The following is a 6,000-nucleotide window of genomic DNA, read 5'->3' as shown; positions in this document are numbered from 1 at the left end:
AACCTAAATAATACCGCCGTATAGGACACAACTAGTGCTAACAAATACCCATAGAAATAATATAAGCGAAATACTTCCACTACAAAGTGTGTTCCTAGTTCGCCTGCAGTACCTTATGTAAATAATATTCCTGTACAGAACATAAAAAATACTGTCCTACAGAGGTCAAATAATACCGTCATAAAGCATCCAAATACAGATCCTAATAAACACATACAGAACTACCCAGAGTTGACTACCTATCCCTATTATACAGCAACCAACTTAGCACTACCCACTATGAAAGTGCCCTAGCTAAGGAGCAGAATGCCAGAAATACAGTGAAGACTGACACATGAACAGCTCAGCCAGGGAAGAGGTAATGGTAGTAATGGGAAGGAGCAGGATGAATACATAATAATTTATGTGCAGATACATATGCTATTCAGTGTCCTGGCAAAGCTGGGTGGCGACTCCTACGGGCACTGTCACAGTATGCACACAGTCCTGAGTTTCCAGGGCGTGTTCTTCTCCCATTAAGACAACAGGAAAGGATTTTCCGTTTTTCGGGCAGACTCAGGAGTGCGGCGCTGAATTCCTTTCTGATTATGCGATGTCTGCTGTAAAACATATAGAGGGGTATTTATGGCGCAGCCCCCGCCCTCTATTACCGTACCGGTTATATATAAGGAGCCAGTATGGGATCCCATCTTACTATGCAGGGATGCAGCTGAGTATATTTGTCATTCAGGAATCTGGGAAAGCTGAGTGATAGCTATAATGGTGCCTAATAAAACAGATATGGGTAAGGCATAAACCTGCATGTCAAAACCGGAGACAACCAACATGGTTCGCTATTAGAGCACCCCTAGTGTTTGTCATCCAGCTTTACCAGACACCTGAATGGCCCATTCTGAATGTTATATATTATAATATAGGATACACAGCTTATAGATGGTGGAAGATGTCATAGCAATGGTAGAAATGTGGACGTGTGGAAACCCAGTGCTCAATTAAAGGAGAGGTGCGGGAATAACCAAAACAGGCAAAAACAGCGCCACCCCTATCTATAGGCTGTGACTGGTATAGCACTGAATCTATATGAAAGTGAATAGAGCTGAGCTGCAATACCAAATACAACCTGTGTACACAAGTGGCGCTGTTTTACTTCTGGGTACACTCTTTAAATCATGTAGGGCTGTGGGAGTTGTGGATATGGCTCCCAGGTATTTTGTAGGGTGCAGATGGTGCAATTATGGCTCCTAGGTGTTATGTAGGGTGCAGGAAGTGCGGTTATGACACTTGGTATGATATAGGGCTGCGGGATGTGCAGTTATGGCTCCCGGGTATTATATAGGGCTGTGGGAGGTGCAGTTATGGCAATTGGCTATTTAGGGTGCTGGAGGTGGGGTTAATGTACCCAGGTATTATGTAGGGAGCAGGCGGTGCAGTTATAGCACCCGGCTATTATGTAGCGTATAGGAGGTGCAGTTATGACACCCAGGTATTATGTAGGGTGAAGGAGATGCAGTTATGGCACCTGAGTATTATATAGGGTGCAGGCAGTGCAGTTATAGCACCCGGGTGTTATGTAGGTTGAAGGAGATGCAGTTATGGCACCAGGGTATTTTGTTAGGGGGGGTCAGGTTGTGGGGGTGCAGTTATGGCAATTGGCTAATTAGGGTGCTGGAGGTGCGGTTAATGCACCCAGGTACTATGTAGGGTGCAGGCAGTGCAGTTATAGCACCCGGCTATTATGTAGGGTGCAGGCAGTGCAGTTATAGCACCCGGGTATTATGTAGGGTGAAGGACATGCAGTTATAGCACCCGGCTATTATGTAGGGTGCAGGCAGTGCAGTTATAGCACCCGGGTATTATGTAGGGTGAAGGACATGCAGTTATAGCACCCGGCTATTATGTAGGGTGCAGGCAGTGCAGTTATAGCACCCGGGTATTATGTAGGGTGAAGGACATGCAGTTATAGCACCCGGGTATTATGTAGGGTGAAGGACATGCAGTTATAGCACCCGGGTATTATGTAGGGTGAAGGACATGCAGTTATAGCACCTGGGTATTATGTAGGGTGCAGGCAGTACAGTTATAGCACCCGGGTATTATGTAGGGTGAAGGACATGCAGTTATAGCACCCGGGTATTATGTAGGGTGAAGGACATGCAGTTATAGCACCTGGGTATTATGTAGGGTGCATGCGGTGCAGTTATAGCACCTGGGTATTATGTAGGGTGCAGGCGGTGCAGTTATAGCACCCGGGTATTATGTAAGGTGAAGGACATGCAGTTATAGTACCCGGGTATTATGTAGGGTGAAGGACATGCAGTTATAGCACCCGGGTATTATGTAGGGTGCAGGCAGTGCAGTTATAGCACCCGGGTATTATGTAGGGTGAAGGACATGCAGTTATAGCACCCGGGTATTATGTAGGGTGCATGCGGTGCAGTTATAGCACCCGGCTATTATGTAGCGTATAGGAGGTGCAGTTATGACACCCAGGTATTATGTAGGGTGAAGGAGATGCAGTTATGGCACCTGAGTATTATATAGGGTGCAGGCAGTGCAGTTATAGCACCCGGGTGTTATGTAGGTTGAAGGAGATGCAGTTATGGCACCAGGGTATTTTGTTAGGGGGGGTCAGGTTGTGGGGGTGCAGTTATGGCAATTGGCTAATTAGGGTGCTGGAGGTGCGGTTAATGCACCCAGGTACTATGTAGGGTGCAGGCAGTGCAGTTATAGCACCCGGCTATTATGTAGGGTGCAGGCAGTGCAGTTATAGCACCCGGGTATTATGTAGGGTGAAGGACATGCAGTTATAGCACCCGGCTATTATGTAGGGTGCAGGCAGTGCAGTTATAGCACCCGGGTATTATGTAGGGTGAAGGACATGCAGTTATAGCACCCGGCTATTATGTAGGGTGCAGGCAGTGCAGTTATAGCACCCGGGTATTATGTAGGGTGAAGGACATGCAGTTATAGCACCCGGGTATTATGTAGGGTGAAGGACATGCAGTTATAGCACCCGGGTATTATGTAGGGTGAAGGACATGCAGTTATAGCACCTGGGTATTATGTAGGGTGCAGGCAGTACAGTTATAGCACCCGGGTATTATGTAGGGTGAAGGACATGCAGTTATAGCACCCGGGTATTATGTAGGGTGAAGGACATGCAGTTATAGCACCTGGGTATTATGTAGGGTGCATGCGGTGCAGTTATAGCACCTGGGTATTATGTAGGGTGCAGGCGGTGCAGTTATAGCACCCGGGTATTATGTAAGGTGAAGGACATGCAGTTATAGTACCCGGGTATTATGTAGGGTGAAGGACATGCAGTTATAGCACCCGGGTATTATGTAGGGTGCAGGCAGTGCAGTTATAGCACCCGGGTATTATGTAGGGTGAAGGACATGCAGTTATAGCACCCGGGTATTATGTAGGGTGCATGCGGTGCAGTTATAGCACCCGGCTATTATGTAGCGTATAGGAGGTGCAGTTATGACACCCAGGTATTATGTAGGGTGAAGGAGATGCAGTTATGGCACCTGAGTATTATATAGGGTGCAGGCAGTGCAGTTATAGCACCCGGGTGTTATGTAGGTTGAAGGAGATGCAGTTATGGCACCAGGGTATTTTGTTAGGGGGGGTCAGGTTGTGGGGGTGCAGTTATGGCAATTGGCTAATTAGGGTGCTGGAGGTGCGGTTAATGCACCCAGGTACTATGTAGGGTGCAGGCAGTGCAGTTATAGCACCCGGCTATTATGTAGGGTGCAGGCAGTGCAGTTATAGCACCCGGGTATTATGTAGGGTGAAGGACATGCAGTTATAGCACCCGGGTATTATGTAGGGTGAAGGACATGCAGTTATAGCACCTGGGTATTATGTAGGGTGAAGGACATGCAGTTATAGCACCTGGGTATTATGTAGGGTGCAGGCAGTACAGTTATAGCACCCGGGTATTATGTAGGGTGAAGGACATGCAGTTATAGCACCTGGGTATTATGTAGGGTGAAGGACATGCAGTTATAGCACCCGGGTATTATGTAGGGTGAAGGACATGCAGTTATAGCACTTGGGTATTATGTAGGGTGAAGGACATGCAGTTATAGCACCCGGGTATTATGTAAGGTGAAGGACATGCAGTTATCGTACCCGGGTATTATGTAGGGTGAAGGACATGCAGTTATAGCACCCGGGTATTATGTAGGGTGAAGGACATGCAGTTATAGCACCCGGGTATTATGTAGGGTGAAGGACATGCAGTTATAGCACTTGGGTATTATGTAGGGTGCATGCGGTGCAGTTATAGCACCTGGGTATTATGTAGGGTGCAGGCGGTGCAGTTATAGCACCCGGGTATTATGTAAGGTGAAGGACATGCAGTTATCGTACCCGGGTATTATGTAGGGTGAAGGACATGCAGTTATAGCACCCGGGTATTATGTAGGGTGCAGGCAGTGCAGTTATAGCACCCGGGTATTATGTAGGGTGAAGGACATGCAGTTATAGTACTCGGGTATTATGTAGGGTGCATGCGGTGCAGTTATAGCACCCGGGTATTATGTAGGGTGCAGGCAGTGCAGTTATAGCACCCGGGTATTATGTAGGGTGCAGGCAGTGCAGTTATAGCACCCGGGTATTATGTAGGGTGAAGGACATGCAGTTACGACATATGAGTATTATGTAGGGTGTGGCAGGTAAGTACAAGCCGAGAAGGTCAGTCTGCCGCTATAAGACCCACCCAGGACACAATTCTGATATTTTGGCCAAGAATTAATCTGAATTCCTTCCCTATATACCCGCACAGCCCATTCAATCTCCGGTCGCCTCCCGTCTCCAGACACTTTCTCCGCTACAATAAGTGTTTTCATTTTGTGGATTTTTCTACAAGGACGCTGTGTGCCCTGTACAGACCTCGCCCTCCTGCCCGGATCATATATCAGACGGTTATTAGTTACAGCCTCTAGGCTCAGAGCTCGTGGGAAACACGTCATGACCCTCAAAGGCTCCTTTAAGAAGGTGGTGGAGGGGATGGCAGAGCTCAGGCAGGACTTCAATGGGGACTTGGTGGAGTCTGTCCTGAATCACCGCAGCGGCCGCAAACACTTGTGTCATTGTGTAATAATATGGCAGGCAGGAGGAGGATGAGGTCATACTGGAAAAATATCGGCGAGGATGCCATCGTCTGCTTCCAGGGAGGATCGATGAAGTGGTTGTAGGGCTGGTGTAAGACAGCGGGGCAGGCACATAGGGCAACTTGCTAATAGGCATAGGGGGCAATATCCTACATTCACCTTTGCAGTGTGGAGCAGATTTAACGTTTCTGAATTTATTTATTTTTTTTACTATCAACTTCAATGCAGCAATAAATGTCATGAAAAATTCTCTCGAAAATTAAATTGGTAATACCGTCATAACTGCACCTTCCACAGTCCTAAGTAATACCCAGGTGCCATAACCGCACCTCCTGCAACTCTACATAATACTTGGGTGCCATAACCACACCCCTACAAAATGATGCCACTACAATGCTGACAGGAACAGGCAACATGGGGGGGGGGGGGTGTTAGAGAATGATGGGTGACAACACGCATTACGACAGTAACAAATTCCCTATTGGTTGTCACCCAGCTTTTCCAGGAACAGATATGAGGTTTTTATCATGAGAGAAGTCATGTTTTGGATGATATTATCAGCGTACAGATATCACTCAGTATGTAAATTGTCTTGTTAATTTATAGCCGGGGGAACGTAACGCGGTGATACATGTGACTGGACACACGAAAATGAGCAGATTAACTCATAAGAGGAAGTGACTGACTCACTGCTGTAATACAGAGACTGGACTGCTGCACAGAGTGACTAGAACAAGCATTAATCATTGCTGGCCAAACAATACCGCTCAATCTCATGACATCATATGACAAGTATGTCCTCTAATGACATCTAATCAATAAAATCTGTTTGGCGATCAGTCTCATTCCAGGGAGTGGGGCTGAGCTGCAATCCCAG

Source organism: Leptodactylus fuscus, chromosome 5, assembly GCF_031893055.1.
Source record: "Leptodactylus fuscus isolate aLepFus1 chromosome 5, aLepFus1.hap2, whole genome shotgun sequence".
NCBI classification, from domain to species: domain Eukaryota; kingdom Metazoa; phylum Chordata; class Amphibia; order Anura; family Leptodactylidae; genus Leptodactylus; species Leptodactylus fuscus.
Note: the sequence above shows the minus strand (reverse complement) of the source record.